This window comes from Dermacentor andersoni, chromosome 1, assembly GCF_023375885.2.
Source record: "Dermacentor andersoni chromosome 1, qqDerAnde1_hic_scaffold, whole genome shotgun sequence".
Lineage (NCBI taxonomy): Eukaryota > Metazoa > Arthropoda > Arachnida > Ixodida > Ixodidae > Dermacentor > Dermacentor andersoni.
This window is the reverse complement of record NC_092814.1, coordinates 326,746,346-326,766,829: the sequence shown is the minus strand read 5'-3', so window position 1 is coordinate 326,766,829 and position 20,484 is coordinate 326,746,346. Positions and strand designations below refer to the sequence as shown.

Here is a 20,484-nt window from a genome sequence, read left to right as displayed (position 1 = left end):
AGCTGTCCATGCATTTGTCGCGTTGACAATACGACATTGTCATTATCCCGTCGACATTAGAAAGCATCCGTTCTTTAAAAGAGACACTCCAGCTGACTCTGCAGGAAACTATGAAGACACGCAGAACCGGCAAGTTAGTGGCACATAGCCACTCGGGGGTATTGGTGGCTATGAGCCCACATGCTCAACGCGGGCCTTTTCCACACTCTCTTTTTAGGTTGACTATAAAAATACGTTTAAGTAACAGCTCAATTAAGCTATAGAGCAGTGCCACCGAACAAGTGACACGGCGGCCGTGATTTCATGTTCTTCATTGTGGTTCTCGTTATCAAGAATGGCCACGTCTGTTGACTTCGGCAGTGCAGCCGAACCAAATCGCCGGTGTGATCGCCCCCGCCAGCAACTCCGTACGCTACGCGGGAACGCGCGCCGTATCTTGAAAGAGGAAACTGAGGAGAGGCCCTACCCCCTCCGCCCGCTAGGAGAAAAGTGTGGAGGAAATGACGTAGCAGCTTCTCCTTTTTCTTGCTGTTTTTTTTTTATTTCTTCGTTGTAGCGGCCACGCCTTTCGGGCCACAATGGCGGCTTTGTTATGGTTCTGTGCGTTTCGTACCGTGGTAAAGGCGCCGTGTGGGCAGGTTTGCGTTGGTCTCCGTGTTCTGTTGCGCTGCGTTCTCTGGACAGGGCTCTCCCGGATGTTGCTGTGGCCAGGTGAGACAGGAGGAAGTAAAGTTCGTGAAATGAACGCGCACGCAACGCTGTACGCAACGCTGTACGCAACGTACCGCGCCACGGCAATGGCAACGGACGAAGGAATATCCTCGGGAAATTTCGCCCCCTTTGGCGGAATCGTGCGAACGTGCCATCGCAGGCCGAAACCGATGCGTTGCAAAATCTGTACAATGAACGCCATGCAGGTCAGTGATTCGTGCTTTTGAGAGCGTATATGGTGCATTTGCGGCACGTAGAACGTAGGTTATGAACTCATAGTTCGTGTTCAGTAACAACTTGCTTTTGTGCATATTAAAACACATGTAGCTTAACTGTTGCTTGTTCCTCGAAGTGCTCGCGACAGCACAAAGTCTTTTAAGCAGAGCGCGTTCGAGGTTCATGCACCTGCACAGTTGTACCTCAATACACGTGCTGATAGAGCGTTACGCAGAATATGTGCATTTAGCTACCCTCGGCACCATGCGCCTGCCAGCCGACGCTTCATCCTGGAAGATGGGAAAGAAGCGGCTGCTTTGACTTAAGGAACGAATCCTCTCTACCGCAGGCGTATCTTATCTGTGCGCGCGAGAAGCGCAGGGAAGTGAAGGTTAGCGGATGCGCTGCAAACATCGGCAAGGCTCCACAGAAAGTACGCCTGCGAACACATCAAACGGCTGTTACATGGTCGCATGTAGACCGGTTCTACGCGCGTACTGTTCTGCACCGAGCGCCGGCTATCGCAAAAGTTTGGTTCCGTGGTGCTTCACTTACCGTGGTAAGAAGGCACATCAGGCCGCAGTCAATGAATGTAAACGCGGAGTCAGAAATGACATTCTGCTTCCTCGCCGGCACGTTGGCGTAGTGATGCGCGGCCACCCAAAGTTTGTTCAATAAAGCACGACGATTCCTCAAGCGAGAATATGTTTGTGCTCATAAACTCCAAATGGGCCGGTTTGTCGTACGTGCCTCTAGTGCATTCTTGCATTGGAGTGAGAATGCGTACATTTTTTTCGTATCGCAAGACGTCTAGCTCGCAAGACCGTCTGGGAGCCCCAGGAAGCCCAAGCAGAGAAAAGCAAGAACGCAGCGACAAAGGAGACCTTTCTTTTAAAAACCCGAAAGAACTGGGCAGCGGCCGGTACCTGCGGTTGATGAGAACAGTTCAGTTGGCTGGCCTTATAAGGCTTGTTTATTTTCATAAAAGCCGGTAAAAGTAGCCGATTCGACCTCACGGCCCAATTTGCGAAGTTAATTATGAACTTCTTTTAATATGACTTCGGCAACGGTAATGCAATGAGACATCGCGATTATTTAGTATTGCTGCGGAGCGCGCGCGTCTGAGCAGATCGGTTGCGCGCAGCGCGGCGTGGTTTCGCGAGAAATGTAGACAAGAGAGGAGAGCTGGCCCGATAGGCGGAGCAACGCCATGGGCAACGCCAACTTCCGGCTTCACTTTTAGCTTCACAAAGAGTGACGTCAGGGCGTCTCCTGAGTTTCCTTGCTCTATGATTGAAAGTGATCTGCAGACAGATCATACCTTTGTGCGTGCTGTGTTCTCACCGCTCAGTTTGCGCTGAAGCGATAGACAGCACGAAGGTCACTTTGTTCACTGCTGCTGCCACTGTTGCTCGCGCCAGCGTTTTGACAACGAGTGTCCGCGGTCATCGTCTGTGACGTGTTCACGTTTGCCTGTGCACGCTGGCACCTTGCTTGTTAATTCAGTTAGTAAGCAAATGTTTCCAAGTTTATATGACCAATAAAACTAATGCGGCCGATTTACTTCGTATAGCTGTATTGCAGCATTTCGCTATCGCAATGGATACTTCACCTTTCGGGCGAAACTGCGATATTTTTTTTATACATTTCCTATATACTATAACACTTTCTGTGTAGGCATAAGGTATCTGTTGTACGTGAATTCGATTATTTTTGCGGTTCTCGTTATCATTTACCTAATGACAAATATCTAAATATGCCACTATAACGAAGGCCAGCTTGCAAATGAAGACGTTAACGTTACGATGTCGATACTAGGCAAGTTCGTGCAAATTCCATGACCTGGAAGGGAATTGATCAGACATGTTGCATCCAACGGAGCATAAGGCCAGTTACACGTACTCGGGACACTCGGTGTAAGGGCCACGCCAGCCCGGGACACTCGTATGCATAATTTTCCCTGTCCTAGCACGTATAAGGTGGCGCACATGATGGGAAAAAAGATAGTGTAATTACAGAAGGAACACTGGCGTTGCGTTGGGCTGAGGGACTGAGGCGTGAAACAGATGGAAGGAGGATCCTGGCCTTGTGCGTGAGTCTCCTGCTCAGTGGTGATGCTGTAGGGTTTGCTGCGTGACTACGTTTATAAGTTTGGTCTGGCGAAGCATTTTATGAAAAGTTTTTTCGACTTAAAAAAGTTTGTTATTAGCGGAGAAAACCATGTTGAATGTTTCCCCAAAGCAAATACACCCTTAGTCATCTGAACTCCTATTTAAATCTATTTTTTTATGTAGTTTTATATGCCGAAACCATTTTCTGATTATGAGGCACGCCGTAGGGGAGGACTCCGGAAATTTCGACCACCTGGGGTTCTTTAACGTGCACCTAAATCTAAGTACACGGGTGTTTTCGCGTTCTGCCCCCATCGAAATGCGACTGCCGTGGCCGGGATTCGATCCCGCGACCTCGTGCTCAGCAGCCCAACACCACAGCCACTGAGCAACAACGGCGGGTTATTTAAATCTAATTGCTTCCCCATGATAATAATTGTCATCAATCTTGTGCGCATATCCTCTATTTTCACGCTCTGCACCCTTTACTTTGTCAGAAACGCTATGGCAGACTAATACTATATCACAGCGTTCTTCACAGGAAAGTTCAGGGCGCACGGCGTTTAATGAAAGGAAACGAACGCAAGACTAATGAAGATTATTGTTGCACAGAGACAAAGTTATGCCCTCAGGGATGTATAGAGTTTTTAAGACTGCATAGAACAGGAAGGGGATCAATGGGGGCGCTTACCTTAGAGCTGGAAGGGGAGATGATACTGAGACCCTCGCAAAGCAGAAAATGCTGTGGACATTTCATTCCTCGCTTGTTTACTTTTTTTTTTCGCTTCTGCCTTTTGTTATGTTTTCCTTCCTGCTGTGAAAGGAGGCTGTAAAAGGAACTGGTTACCACTGCGTGTTGCTTTTACGGAGCATTTTTCTTCATCGCGCCTCCTCTTAGCGGAACTTTTCTTTTCATGACCCTTTCTTCCCGTAGACGAAGTCGAACTCCATGTCGTACTTCTTGAAGGCCCTTTGCGCGCGCGGTCATTAATTACCAACCTGGCTCCGGGTTTCTCATTTTATGCGCTCCCTCTCTCTGTATATACGGCCCATCACTCAGTTACTTTAGCCACGCTTGTCAAAATATCGCTGCATAATTCACGAGAAGACCGGTTCTCTCTTGATTCAGCTTACATGTCGCAGTGCGCTCTTAGCGATGTAAGAACCCACCTGTCGGGATAAGTATAGGCGGTAACAAATGAGGTCTCTTTTTTTTTATTCTCCTACCGAGAGGCCGTAATTACACCATTGTGCGTGCGCGGCCACAGCAGTGGAAGCCACTTAAGGCAAATAGAATTATCCACTTACGCGAACCGGGCACTCACGCGACCCTCTGTGATATATCGTCCGTCCAGTCAACTATAGCCGCTCAGGCAAAGTCCCCCGTGCCTGAAGCAACCAAGAGCTTGCGTTGGGGGCGCTAATGTGTACCACGTACATAAGGAAACCCGAGATTCCTGCGAAGTACCAGCGTGAGGTAAAACAGCACCGCAAACAACGCCGTTGTGGAGGATAACGAACGCTATCCCCTCGACGACCTAACGGATGTACCATTGGGCGACACTTAGAATGCTGATGACAACTCCTCAGTCCCTCGCGCGAGTGATGAGGGGGAGTCTCAACCGTTCTCAACGCAGATCAAAGGAAGCTTGCTAGCGCTAATGTAAAGGCTCGTTATAAAGCCTCCCCGTGGGACTCGCGCTCTTACACTGTGGAAGCACACATGGTCGTCATGACGTCAAACACACGTGATGGTGCTATTGGAACAGAGCAACCACCTTGGCAAAATGACTGAACAAAACTTTGCTATCATGTGTACCCGGTACCATTCCTTTTGTCCACCTTCCCATTTACGTTCCTGTTAACTGATTGCGTGGGGAGCCTAAAAAAATTCTGGTTCACTTTCTCAGCTTAAAGGTACACTAAAGGCAAATACTAAGTCAAGCTAAAGTGATAGATTAGTGCCCGGGAATCTCTAAGGCGTCAATATTATCGCAAACAGAGGCTCAATAATCGAAAAATTGAGGTAAATGCAGGACATGATTAGAGACTCCCCCGGGACATTCAAGCACTTTCCCGATGGCGAAAGCACTCCTCAGTTAAATTCTGTTACTAGTACTCAACTACTCGTTGCAAAAAACATCCTTGTATTGTATTATAAGACGAAATGAAATGTTACTTTCCAGTTCTACATTATTTTTAGAAAAAAAAAAGGACTCATTGAGGTTACCCTTGACAACGACGCGGGCGGTCGAAAAGTTTCGTTTTCGCTCGACTCTGTGCCGCCCACGCTTTCGCATTTCAGTAGTTTCGTTATCGTGTAGTGCTGCGCTGCTTTTGCTGGCTCGCGAAACTCGCACAAGCTGCAAGTAGCAGCGAATTCAACTTCCATGTGATGTTGCGGGAAGCCCGAATGGTCTACACCACTTGACTAAAAAGCAGCTGCAGCGGCGAATCCACCGCTCTGTCTTGACTCGGTACCGCCGTCTGTCGGGCGCCGCTTTACAAGCTGACGGCAGCAAAGAGGGATGATGGCGTATGCAATCTCACCATTCCTCCGGTTGGGTGGCGGAAGATCTGAATTTCGAAAAAAGTATTCGGAACCTTCAGATGCAATTTTCTCGTAAACTAAGTCTTTTCTCGGCACGAAACAAGCATTGCGAGATTTCTGGAATGGTATTTAAACAGTCCACGTCGACTTAGTACTTGCCTTCAGTGTCCCTTTAAAGTGTATGAAGCAGACAGACACTGAAGTCAGGTAAAGTAAAGCATAGAGGAAGTCAGCTTCTCTTAGTTGAAATGTTAAAATAACAAAGAAAAAATTCGCAGTTTCACCCGAAAGGCAAAGCATAGATTGCGACTGCAAATTAGGGGACAGCTATGCGAATAGCAGTTTTATCGGCCTTATAAACTTGTAAACATACGCAAGCAAAATTAACGCGCAGGTTGTCACGCGCGCACAAGCCAACAGGAACACAAATCACTTGACGACCGCGGAAACTGTCAAAACACTGCAGTGAGGCAACGCGGCAGCAGCAGTGAGCGAATTGACTTTCTTGCTGCCTATCGCATCAATGCGAACTACACCTCGAAAACACAGCGCAGCGCGGACTCTGTACCCGTTGCAAATGTCCTTCAAGACACAGCTACCAGGCCGGGCGCGCGCGGCCGTCCGGGCCCAGAGTAGAACCCCCCCCCCCCCCCCCACTCCACTTCCCTACCTTCCCCCCGAAGCCTTGCACGCAACGGAAAACAGCTCGTGTCCTCATATATTCATACCTCATATTTAGTTCATAATATATAGGCGCCTTCAAATTATGTTCACGCACTGCGAAACAAACGAAATACAGATCGTCGTTTGTTTTCCACCTCAAGAATGTAAGGGAGCTCGTTCACGTTTCCCGCAAGAGCTACCGAGATATATCAAGATAACCGCTGTTCGTCGCAGTATTTTCTTTCTATCTTCCAACAAAGTGAACGGTCATGCATGCTCCCTTGAAACATCGCCTTGCTGCTCTGCGGCTTCATTTACTCCCGCAAACAAGAAAAGAGCTCTGCATTCCGCCTTTACACTCATGCCCTCCGTTTGCAGGGAACGGCATAAACCAAAGCCCGAAGCATGGCGGATGCTTCATGTGGCTGTGAGCTAAAGTGTCTTCGTGCTTTGGCCATTCGGATTCTTCCGTGTATGCTTCGTAATCTTCCAATGGTAGCAGCAAAAGAAAAATTACACGGTCGCTTAAGATCTTTCTTAAGAGGTGAACTGCGAAAGCCTACTCTTCCTCCTCTATCATTCGCCTCTTCCTCTTTGGTTATTCTCTTTCGCTTCTTCCTTTTAGTCATTACTGCTCACTACTAAGCATATTTAGTCATTTGAAATCAATTGTGGCTATTACAAGCCGTCGTTAGACATGTTGGTCATATCCTAGTCATTAGTAATCATTCAAGTCATTTCAGTCATTATTAGTCATTACTGGTCAATACTAGGCATTTTTAGTCATTGCTAATGAATTGTAGTCGTTACAAGTTGTTGTTAGACGTATTGGTTATTTCGTAATCATTACTAGTCATTACAAGTCATTTCAGTCATTAGTCATCACTGCTCACTACTAAGCATCTTTAGTAATTTGTAATCATTTGTGGTCATTACAAGACACATTGGTTAGACATATTGGTCATATCCTAGTCATCAGTAGTCAATACAAGTCATTTCAGTCATTATTAGTCATTACAGGCCATTACTACGCATGTTTAGTCATTTATAATCATTTGTAGTCGTTACAATTCGTGGTTAGGCATATTTGTCACTTCGTGGTCATCAGTAGTCATTACAAGTCTTTTCAGTCATTATTAGTCATTACTGGTCATTGCTAAGCATTTCTAGTCAATTCTAATCAATTGTTGTTGTTACAAGTCGTCTTTAGACATATTGGTCATTTCATAGTAATTACTAATCATTACAAGTCATTTCAGTCATTATTAGTAATTACTAGTCATTGCTAACCTCTATTAATCTCTATTATAACGTTATCGTTCACTAACTGTCCCTATCAATCAATTTTCATTCTCTAATCTGTCTTTAATCAGACTTGATATGGCGTGATCACGCTTCGGCGTTCAGTCCGGCGGTCAGGTCTGCTGACACAAACTTCACCATGAGCCTAGAAAGGCTTTCGCCTTAAACAAAATAGGGAAAGCACTGTAGCACGTTCTCTTAACTGTAAACTCAGCGTGCACGTAGGTGTCACGCGGCCATTCAAGTGTCAAATGGGTAGAGTGCATGCCGCTGCTCAGATAGCCTCGGATTGACAGGAAACGTGGTTCGTCGAGGCCCCTAGTCTAGAGCTTCGCTTGCAGCGTTTTTCAGCGTGTCGCCTATGAAGACCGCATGGTACCTTTGGCCATGGTGTGCTATTCCTTGTGCACATAAATTACTGCCAACGCTATTGAACGATTCCTTTCATTCAGTCATTGTGCTGCAATGAAATGATTATCCGCAGAGGTTTACGTATGACATACAGAATGTTTTCTCTAGACAATGTGGATTTTTTATTAAAAAGATTTAATGAGCATGTATAGCGAGCACGAAGTTTTTTATGCAGGCGATTTCCTAGGCGAGGCGGACATGCCTTGCAGCTAAACACGTGAGCTTCGGAAGATTACGAAACATTCATTTAATAACTTTTTTTTATTAGTGCCTAGGGGGCAATTGTGGAAATGGATAATTTGGAGGCCGTGCCGTTTTCATGCACACCTACATTTTAAAAATCTTGAGAATCGCACCTAATCCGAGATAGTCATCCTCAAATTCCAAAGCCTAATCGAGGCAATATCGGGACTGAGCGCTTCTCGTTGCGCGTCAGACGGCAACGCCGCCGCATGTGAGGCGAAGAGCGAAGTTTGAAGGAAAGCATGCCGGCGTCGAAATCCTGAACCGACACAGCCGCACATGCTTGCCAGCCGAAGCGTGTCGTATCAGTAGCTGCCGCGACTGGCCGAGACATTTCGGTTTCGAACTTCCTCTCGCTAGTTGTCACGTGCATTTCGGTCTAGTGTGACAGTGGGGCCGCCTTTTATGCGCTCCGGCGGCACTCTATTTGATGTATTTATTTATTTATTTATTTATTTATTTATTATTCTTTATTGGTTTATCACATATTTAGCGCGGAAATTCGATGACAAATATATCGAATCAGGTGCAACTTTCAAGATTTAAAAAAGAAATGAGAGTGCGCTAACTTCAATTTCACCAAATAAGCAACTGCTCCTAACATGGTTCAGAAAAACATTCATTTGGGCTAGATGGTGCATACTTGAACTAGGAAAGAACAGCGCCAACTAAGACAATCACCAGGGGGAGAACGACGCTGTCCTGGTCGTTCTCCCGCTCGTGATTGTCTTAGTTGGCGCTGTTCTTTCCTAGATTAAACTGCCCCTAAGGTACTATAAAAAGATAATTATTGAATTTCACGTTATTAGCTCACGTTACTAGCGCCAAAGTAGGTCCGGCTTCTCTAGAAACTCGTCTGCTAAAACGCCATGTTCGCTGCGCTTACAGCCTTTTTATAAAAAAAATCTGTACTTTCTTTTAAAAAACACCCTGTATGCGTCACATATACAGGGTGTTTCAGCGAATACTTTCAACAATTCTTTAAGGGTTGCATGTGGCAGATAGCACAATTCTAGTTCATGAGCTGATCTACTCGAAGAGGCGGGCATTACTTGCACAAGCAATTGGAATGCATAATCTACTAATTAACAAAAAATCACTAATTAATTTTTGTGTGATTATATTATCGCCCATATTGCAATTTACAAATTCTAGCCGTGGAGTAGGCAAGGCGGATCTACTTGGATCGATTTCTCTGGATGACAACAGTTTAGAAATAATATTTCCCGAACTTTGCGGAGAAATGCATTGGCGTTCCAGTTAATTTCTTAACAAAACGTCGTTTTATGCATAGAGGCACAAGAATAACTGGAACACCAATAAATTTCTCGCAAAGTTCGCGAATCAATATCTCGAAACTGGTGTAATCCAGAGAATTCGTTCCAAGTGGATCCGCCTTGCCTACTCCACGGATATAATTTGTAAATTGCAATATAGGCCATAAGGTAATTACCTAAAACCTTAATTAGTTATTTTTTGTTAACTAGTCCATTAGCATTTCGATTTTTTGTGCATGTCCGCCTCTTCGAGTGGACCAGCCCATGAGCTAGAATTGGGCTATCAGCCACGGGCAACCTTTAAATATTTTTGAAAGTGTTCGCTGAAATACTCTGTATAGTGTTGCCATCACTAGGGCGCAAGTGTCCTTCCCATCTCCCACTGTGCTTATCCCACAGCTGATCCACCCATCGTCTCGTAATGCGCCGTTTGACATATGATTGCTTACCACCTCTCGAGATAAGGAATTCCTGAAGCATCCCTTGAAACATGCAGCGAAACGTTAAAAACATGACTTGACTGTTCGCAATCATCAGAGGCAACAGGCCATTCTTGTTGGCATGACGTGAGCATGGGTTCATTGCGTGTTCCCCCCTCTCTCTCTCTCTCTCTCTCTCTCTCTCTCTCTCTATCTATCTATCTATCTATCAATCTATCTATCTATCTATCTATCTATCTATCTATCTATCTATCTATCTATCTATCTATCTATCTATCTATCTATCACTGTCGTTACAACGTTGCATTTTTCTGATTGAATTATTCAAGATGTCTTGCTTATCGGATAATTCGGCACGATATCGCTGGGAACTACGGTTAAGAAGAAATTTTAGCTCGGGCCCAACACCGATGCCACCTATTCAAATACATGTCAAACGCAGAAACACTTTTCTGAGACAACCACTGGGTCAATTTTCATTAAATTTGTTGGATTTGAGAGAGAATGTTAATTTCTAGTGACTGTTGAAGTGGAATTTATATTTAGGGCTCGAATTTTTAAAAGGACCTTTCAAAAATTGGTAAGATTGAAAAGAATGGAAGCACGAACTTTACAAATTGGTACCTCTGCACTAACAGATATCGCAGTTCTGTAAATTGCGTCCGTTAGAGCATCCAAAGCGGGCAAATTTAATTTGTCAATTTACATCTTACGTGAATGTATTGCATCGTTTGCAAGTGTATTGCAAAAGTCCTACTAACATATTATTGGTCTATTTGAGAACCACATATAATGCATCAATTTTGTGTGCTTTAGATGTACTATTAGATACAATTTACAGAATTTTTATATCGTTTTTCATTGCTGAGTTGCAGAATTATAAACTTCATAGTTTCGTTGTGTGAAAATTTGCGGCATTCAACAATTTTTATTAAAATATTGACGGCCGAAATCGACAATTGACTACCAGCAGTCCCTACATTTTAACTTGTTCCTTTAAATGCAACAAGCCTCATCAAATTTAATGCAGTGGTTGCCGACAAAAATTATTGATCCTTTCTCATGTCTTTAGATAGGAGCCCGCGCTCTAAAGCTTCTGCTTAATTGACGTCGAGACTGTTGGATTCATTGATTGATTGATTAGAATCAGCGCTTAGAAAAGATTATGCAGATCCCACGCACTGTGGGAAAAAGGGAAGCGCTGCAGTTTCTGCAATGCTTCTTAGGGGATTACAGCGAAGGCGCCAAATAAAACAACGGACGAGGAAAGGAGACACGAGACAACCACGTTGTAAGCATGCATAACCAACTCGCTCACCAGCACGAGCTCTTAGGGGAGTCAAGGATAATTACAGCTGTCAAGCGGCTAATGCGGCGACGGCCATGGAGCTCCAGAGGGCATTGTGCGCATTCAACGTGGTGGGGTGAAAACGAGTTTCTCCTGTCGCCTTTTCTCTCTTACTGGCGCTGTCATCTATCAACACGCTCTAAACCACCCTCCGACGCGGTGTGCGTGATAGCAGCCCACAGAAGCAGCAGCAGTGGGAAAGTCGATGGAAGTGGCAAAGAAAGATTCTCTTAGAAGCGACGCAGCGGAGGGGTGCGGATAATTTTTTCACGGCCATAAGTTCCTTGATGTGTCTTCGAAGCTCGGCACACGAGTGTTTCCAATTCGTTCTTTTGGAAAGCGACCGCCGTGACTGACAACTGAACAGCAGAAGAGCGCCACAGCAAATGAAACATCGCGGATAGTTAATATAGGAGTAATATTGTGTGCGAAAGCAGCGAATGAAGTAGTAACAGTGTCATGATGTGCAGCCGCCGCTTCAATGGATGAGCGAAGGAAAGTGCGTAAGCTCGCATCCAATAATTGACCCGACGATTGCGCAATTATATCAGGAAGGGATAATTGCCTTCACGTTCTTACGCAATATGGCAGTGTCTTCGCGCATTATAGGATGGATTCCATGTGTTGTTAATTATTCATGGAAAAGGGTTTCAAGGTCAGCGACAAGTGAAGAATCGAGCGCCTTTTCTTACTAGGGGATTCAAAATGATAACTGAAACAGACGGCTCGCGCCCAGGGGATCTTCTGCGACGCACAGCAAAGACCGCGAGCGACTGGACGCTGCGCCTCAGAGTCAACGGTCAGCGACGCCAAAGCGTCGAATACCGATATCAGGTTTGCGCAACAAGACGTTACAGACAAGCTGAGTAGATTTATTTTTAATGCTTGTTTGACGGTGTAAGTTAAACTAAAAGTGATGCTGCCAATTGTGCGGAAATTTCTGGCAGATCTATAGTACATTGCGCTGTCCTTAGTTTTGAAAGCCAGCTTATTCGAGAAGGGTCGCCTAGACGCAGTGTGCGGTCGTTTCATAACACAACACATCTCAAAGGTCGGGTCTCTATTGTCGTTCACGCTTTATCTTAAGAGAATATAGACAGACGATTGGAAAATAGCGAATTATGGTTTGATTTGTCCAACCTGCGTAATGGGCAAGTAATGGAACAGAAGGTACACAATTATCTGTACTTGAAAAGCGTGCACACAGACTGGAAGAAGAAGTCAAGAAAGTTGGCAACCAAGTACAGGGTAGTTCACACTGTATATAGACAACCAGAAGTCATCAAAAAGAAAATGACAGAGACAGAGATAGCGAATTCGATGCAAAGAATCGAAAGAAAACAGGACCGTGGAGATTTACAATAATGGGAAGAAAGAATTTAGAGGGGAAATTCTGTACTATATTATAAAGGACAGTGCCTTACTATTTGAGGCTCGAGCTGGTTTTGTAAGGGTAAGAACATACCCGAGAAATATTCGCAACAAGATGAAGGATGTGTATGCTGCAGCAAAAATCCGGAGACCACTCAGCAGATCCTAATGAAATGCGAAGTGATTCACCCAGTGAGACGCGTATGTAACGTACACTTCAAGAAGCGCTTGTATTTACTTATTTATAATTTATTTTAAGATACTATTAGTCCAGCATTGGACCTAGATAGGAGGGGTCAACGTAAGTCAGTACAACGCTAAATTAATACAGTTGCCTTTCGGGACATTAATACAATAAACGAGGCGCGTATCATAACGTATCACTACAATAACGCTATACAAAAATACAAAAACAATCCATTGCAATACGTCAAGAACACAGTAGTACATCTAAAGGAAATGGGAGTAACACATTAGCGCTTCAATACCTTCAATCAAACCTTACAAGCGATGTGGAACAAGGCTTGAAAATAAATCGCGAGTTTCAGCATTGGCAATGTGTGCATTTCGTATTGTTTCCATTCCTGTTTCCATTCATGTGCGGTTGACGACAAAAGGGAATGTTTGGGACTGTTGTTTCTTGAAATGGGTGGTTCCCTCGCGTGTTTGTCGTGCCTATTAAGGGCAATTCGTGTCATTCCTTCATCAATGTAGAGACCCTTGTCTGCCAATGCTAATTCGTTCTTATACTGAAAAACAGGAGAAGTTTTTTTTTTCCTTCTCTGACTCAGAAGGGACAGGTTGGCTTCTTTATAAAGATGGGTTGCAGAGTCACGCCTTCAGTACCGGGAAAAAGAAGTAAAACGGTAGTGCCCGTGTCTGCACCTGTTCTAGCCGTGCGACTGATTCCTTTGTATAGGGGTCCCACACATCGCAGGGGTGTTCCAGCATTGGACGCACAAGCATCTTTTATCGGGTAGGTTCATTTTTGGGGAAGCAAGCTTGAGCTTAAGTTTTAAATATCCTAAAGTTTTATTGGCCTATCCTACAATGGTGTCCATATGTGGAGTCCAGCTCAAATTCGATGTTATAGTAACGCTTAGGTACTTATGTTCATGAGCTCGACGCAAGTGATTGCCTTGAATGAATGAGGTTTTATTATTAATAGACAAGATACAGTACAAGGGAGTACAAGTTTATACAAGAGGAGGTCCCGAGGTCAAAGACTGTAATGGGACCTCCTGTACAGCGTATAAGTAAAAATATAAGCAACAGTCGCAACAAATAGTGTACAATATTAACAAAAAAGCAAACTTAGTATTGGTTTAGGTTTGGCAGTACTAATACAAATCAGCTGCAGACATGCTAGTAAAAAAAGTATAATAATTATTATTACACTCGATTAATTACAGAACTATAATGCCATTATGAAAGTAAATGGATAATGAGACATAACCAAATGAACTTTTCTTTGTGTCGCATAGCCAAATGTACATTTGGAAGGGAGGAAAGGAAAAAAAAGACTTATCTAAGTGGTTGCAGATGATAAAATGTGGTCTTTTTGTTCTAGTTTAAATTGAAATGATTTACATGACTTAATAGTAGAAGGTAGTGTGTTCCAGAAGGAAACGGACGAAAAACAGGTACTCTGCTTACCATAATTTGTGCGTACCTTGGGAAAAATAAAGTTTTTGTTTAGTGCAAATCGCGTAAGATTAGTATTCATTAGACAAGATTGAGGTATCAGACTGTTGCGGCGAGCGTTATCTAGTTGTCGGTATAAAAACGTACCAAGACTAAAGTTAAGAAGTTCGTCCACAGTAAGAATATTATAGTTATGTAATAAATGTTTGGAATTGAAATGGTTAGGGCTAAATGTAATTATTCTAACAGCCTGGTTTTGTAATACTTGTAATGATTGTAGGTGGATACGATACGTATTGCCCCAGCATGCAATGGAATAGTTTATATGTGACTGGATAAATGAGTAGTGTAAAAAGAGTAGTGTTTTCTGGTTAAATACATAACAAGCTTTTAAAAGTGTCCTCATTCGATATGTTGCCCACTGCCTAACGTTGGCTATGTGTTGATGAAATTTAAGGTTAGAATCAAGTTCTACACCCATGTAGTTACAGGAAATACTACGCGCGATGAGATTACCAAGGTAGAGCGAAGGAATGAATGCGAATGAGCGTTGGTGGGACGTGAATAAAACAAATTTAGTTTTAGACGAGTTTATATTGAGCTGGTTAATATTGCACCAATTTAACACTTTGTTGAAGTCGGTATTAAGTTTAGAAACTAGGTTCCCAACACAATTGTCAGAGTTTAAGATAGTTGTGTCATCTGCATAAAGAATGCAGTTAGAAGAAAGCAGGTAATTAGGCATGTCGTTAACATATATTAAAAACAAGAGTGGGCCAAGTATGGATCCCTGAGGTACACCAATGTTTGTTATCATTGATTTAGAAAGAACGCCATTAATTCTAACTCTTTGTGTGCTATTTTTTAAGTAATTTTGTATCTAAGTTAAAGCAGGACCTGTTATTCCGATAGATTCAAGTTTAAAGGATAAAATGCGGTGGTTAATTTTATCAAAGGCTTTAGTTAGACCCACGAACACTGATCTAGCATACATGCCCTTATCGATTGCCATATTTAATTGTTCAGTTAGGGCGATAAGAGCAAGTTTGGTTGAATAGCCCTTGTGGAAGCCGAATTGGAATAGTGAAAGAATACTGAATTTATTTAGATACATACTTAGTTAGGCGCTTTTCTACCAGCCGTTCAATAACTTTGCTAAAGAAGGGCAGAATGCATATTGGCCTATATTTAGTAATCAAGGCACGGTCACCCTTTTTAAATACAGGAGTAATTCTACCTTGCTTTAGTTCTGTGGGAAGATTCCAGTTTTAAACATTAGGTTAATAATACTTGCGAAAACATCCGAGAATAGGTGCGCAATTAGCTTGATGTGATTCGAATGCATATCATCAAGACCTTGACTTGTTCTTGTATTTCTTATATTGTTTTCTATTTACTGTGGTGTGGTTGAAAAAATAAAGAATCAGTGAGGTAGGCGTCGCATTAAATGGTTATATTGCGTTGGTATATGCGAATCGCTGCTAAAGAAAAATTCTGCAAAAGCATCAGCATGTCTTGTGAGGAGGTGTACGCTCTGTCGCTATGAATAATTTCCTTTAATATATCGCGATTGTTTCGCCTATTTCAAAAATCATTTACTATCTTCCATTTCTTACTAATGTATTTTCCGCATTCTAATAATTTTTTCTGGTAATAAAGTTTTTTTAGCTTTTTTTGGTTCGATATCAAGCAGGTTGGAAAATGTTTTGTACCTCGTAGTCAAATTGCTGTTAAATGGCCTTAGTTTCGTTTTCTTATACAGATTGTAATTTTTCCGCATCAAGGCTAGAAGCTTATCTGACAGCCAAGGATTCTGTGGGGACGCAAACTTAATTTTGCATTTGACTTTGCGGTGCGGCAGTCAAAATACGATTTTAGTACAGATATAAAGAACGAGAAGGCCGTTTGTGGATCTTTTATATCTGCTATAGAAGACCAATCAGCTTGGCTCAGTGAATAAATGAAAGCTTCTTTGCCAAGTGTCAGCTTTGTAGAAGTGGCTTTGACAGAGTTTTCATTATTCTGAAAGCGTAAAAATATCGGGTAGTGATCAGTCAGATTTTGTAACAGGACGCCTGCGTCTGGTGGAGACAGCAAATTTGAAAGTGCATCATCTATTATTATACCATCTGCATAGTTAGGGCACAGCTTAGGTACTTTTGTTAAGCATTCGTAACCGAAGCTATTGAAACAATTTGAATATTGTTAGGCGTAGGCAGACGAGCTGTCTGCGAGGTTAATGTTCATATCACCTATAATTATAACGTTTTTATTCTCGTCTGCAAGGATATTTAGCACGTCATGAAGCGCGGCGCAGGAATCATTCATAGACGATGAAGGCGAGTCATATACACAACCTATTATTAGATTTTTGTTGTCCACATTAATAAAGTCACTTTTAAGTTCGAGCCACACTGGTTCACAATCACGTACGCTGAGAAGGTCGTGCCTTCTCTTGTGCGTAAGAGTACTTCAAATATAGATTGCGGCACCGCCATGACAGCTGTACGGACGATTTGAGTATTCTGCTTCATAGTCAGGAAAGCAAAACAAATTCTTGTCGTGGTCACATGGCCAAGTTTCTGAGATCCCAATTATTGAGCATGAAAATTGAAGTGTCGCAATCAGATCTGAAAAGTCATCATAGTGTCTGCGTATGCTTCGTGCGTTAATATTAATGATAGATTTGTGATTATTGGGCATATAATTATTTAGCTCGTGAGTTGTAAAATATGATGACATCGTGAATTTGTCTGGTGATGCGATTTGTCAAAGGGGAAGGTTGCTAAGTGATCACAGAAAGGTCTGCCTCCGTGACGAGCCGAAAAACGCGGCTTCCAGTTGTTTTGCGAGCCTTTATTTGGAAGTTGTCAGTCCATAAGAATTGCCATTTCTTAGATTTCTTTAGAGTTAAAGCCTTAGAACAGAGGGCCTTATTTTCAGGTGTTAGGTGGTCATTTACGTACAGCGGCGTTTCATTACTTACCGATATGCCAATGTCACCTAGAGTTAGCCGCGCTTTCTTTGCTTTTGTCACGAACTCAGACTTTTTCGTTCGCGAGATAAAACGGGCAATGATGTTTTTGTTGTTGTCAGTTTAGGTAGGCACACGGTGAACCACGTTGAGATCATCTCGCGATACGAGGCAACCACTTTTGTCGCCAATGGTTTGCATCACCACCAGGCAGTCTTCTCCTTGTGTACAAGGAACACCTTTCACCTCGACGTTGTTCAGCCTCGAGTGCTGTTCTAGACCCCTCACTTCTTTTGTGAGCGTACTGTTGCTAGCTTTTAGAGCGTTATTTTCAGCTACCAGTGTAGCCTTTTCATCCTTCATTTCCTCTACCAGATTGTTGAGGAATTCCCCATTGGTCACCAAATTATCCATTTGTTTTTTTTTTTTCATTTCAACAACGTCTAATCCCGAAGTATTAATTTTTAGTAAGAATTTTCCGTACACGTCATCAAGAAACTCGGAACTCAAATTTTCAAGCTTAGATTCAAGTTGCTCCACTTGTTTTGCGAGTTCTGCCTTTGAGGGAATTGCGCTCTGGACAACAGACCAAGGTTTAGGCGGCACAAGAAAAAAGAAGTTGCAGTAAATAGTAAAACTAAATTCAATGGGTTCTTGCGCAGATAAATACGCTCCGCAGAATTCTGGCAGCAGCTGCGGTGACACAGGCAATAGTACTAAGATATAATGAGCTTATGGCAAACCTGCAGATGCAGAGTAGCTTGGTTATTGCGTGTGCTTGCTGTCGCAACCGCTGCCAGAATGAGCACCCGCTGTCGTCGTGGTTGCTTATGTACTCCTGGTGTATGCTAGACGCAGGTGCAGCAGTGCCTCCGGTGGGCCAGGTAAGATGACTTGGCCGAAGTACTGGCCCAGGTATGCTGACTTGTGCCTTGGTGTGTTCTCCAGGAAAGGGTCAAGGCACGTGGTATTTGACTGCACGAAACCGGGACTACAGAAAACCAAAGGGGCGACCGATGCTGCTAGCCTGCAGATGCAAAGTAGCTTGGTTATTGCGTCTGCTTGCTGTCGCAACCGCGCTGCCAGAATCGTGTAAACGAATTCTAATGACATGCGCTTACGTGAAATGGTCTTGACTGTTTTAGCCGGGCTTAAGCACATCTGCCACTGACTACACCATTCGTTAATTTTCGAGAAGCAATAATTCAGAACAGCTTGCTCATTTACGCATTTAACCTTAGTGTAAATGATGCAGTCGTCTGCAAACAGTCTTGCATTTACAGGAGATTCCGCAATAAAATAATTTATGTATAACAAGAATAACACGAGCCCAATGACTTATCCTTGTGGCACGCCTGATTTAACATCACAGACTGCAGACATGTTGTCATAAATACTTACAAACTGCCGACGGTTGGTAAGAAAATTTTTTTACAATAGGTACCAATATATGTTCACCTAACATACCTTTGAGTTTTATTAGTACATATTCTGATTAACTTTGTCAAAAGCCTTCTTAAGATCTAAAAAAAAAAAAAACTTTCGGCAGCATGTTACACTCCTGTAACACGTGAAGGTCAAAGCCTGCTGGGCACACGTGCTAATGCATTAAGTTATACGATCGGAGGGGTCAGATCTCTTGCAAGACATAACGAGATGCAGTGTGAAGTACACGTGTGGCGCTTTAAGTCGACCCCCTGAAAGACACATGCGAGCCACTAATGCGCTACCCAACGGTTCTTTCGTTCTTTCTTCCGTTCTCTTTCTCTCCGTCTTTATTTCTTCCTTTCTTTGTTCTTTCTTCTTTTGTTCGTTCTTTCTTTCGTTACTCCTGCCGTTCCTCCTTTCCTTCGTTCGTTCTTTCTTTCGTTTCTTTATTCATATTCAGCCATTGCATCTTTGCTTGCTTACGGGGAGATGAGCCACTCCTGATGATGGTATTTTTTGTCTCACTGCACTAGATGTCACTTTTTTCGGGTATGAGCCATTGCAACGAGCTGCTTAAGGCGTCCTTTTTAGTAACTTCGATTTCGTTCTTATTAAAGTAAAGCTTTATATGGCTAGGCGAAACGAAAATGCGTCTGTCCGCACCTGTGTACAGAAAATTATCATCATCAGCAATGGATCGAGCGTCGGCGTGCTCTTCCGCAGCTAGCTCACTGACGCCCCTCGGCGCTACCGCGCGAACGTGCTCGTGTCACTCACTGCTCCCGAGTTCGTCGTCGTCGTCGTCTTCTTCCACAGCTGGCTCCGTTGCCGCTCATCATTCCGGCGTAGAATTTCACTTCTGCCGTCGTAAAGGGGAGGCCGCGTTTACGGTGGTAGGAGCCATTGCTTAAGGGGGTAAAAGCCATTCATTATCTTACGTGACGGCCAGATTTAATTTTGAAGCAATTTAATTTTGAAGAATCGCAAGCGTCAATGGCGGGCGGATGCTGCTAACCACGCCACGGGGCAGACTCGAGACATCGAACGCAAGTGACAACGTTGGATTGCGGGCATACCGTCACTGACGTCGTTCTCTCCATCGCAGCCGAACGTGTGCATAATCTTCTTAAGAAAGACAAAGAGGTAACCAATGATTGGGAAAGACTTCAATGAACCGGGGCTGCACGTTTCAGCTTCGCTGGTTAACCATCTGTAGGGAGTGTTAGGGCGGTGATTTTTTTTTTACCAATTACTTTATAGAAGTCACGAATACATTCAACCATTTGCGTGACTGTCGACATACGTTTACGAAACCCGTGCTGATGCTTACTAAGAATACTGTTAAATAAGAAGAGTTGAATGCGTCTGGATACTGTGCTCTAATATCTTACAGGATGTTGAAGTCAAAGCTCTTGGCCTATAATTTGAGACTGACAAGCGGTCCCCGTATTTAAATATCGGGATAACCTTACTGATCATCCAGTCATTAGGAATTTCGCCTGGGGAGAGAGTCTTGAAATCTTATTGCGATGCTTAAGGACGTTCTTAACAAGCTTGCGAGCTCTCGGACGAGAAAGGTTGCGAAATAAGTACTAGTAGGCAAAAAAAGCCGTTTTTGTATTTATATTTCACACTATATCGATGGGCAAAGAAGAGGCAAATACAAGAACAGTGTCGCACGTCAAGCTACACGCGACAGACAGACGCGACCCTCAGGTCAGTGAGGGACAAGGAGTTACGAAAAACTAGCACACCAACGTTCGGCGTGCCGACAGTTTAAAAGGCCGTAAACGT

General features: G+C 43.5%; 1 long non-coding RNA gene across 2 annotated transcripts in view; it reads right to left on the bottom strand.

Annotated features, from left to right (window-relative positions):
• LOC126516529 (uncharacterized) overlaps positions 1 to 18,415 on the bottom strand; it is a 51,188-nt gene extending 32,773 nt beyond the window's left edge. For both annotated transcript variants that reach the window (XR_011892303.1, XR_011892304.1), the window contains exon 1: positions 18,006 to 18,415. This is a non-coding gene — a long non-coding RNA (uncharacterized lncRNA). The remainder of the gene's footprint in view (positions 1 to 18,005) is intronic.
• Between the last annotated feature and the right edge of the window lie 2,069 nt (positions 18,416 to 20,484).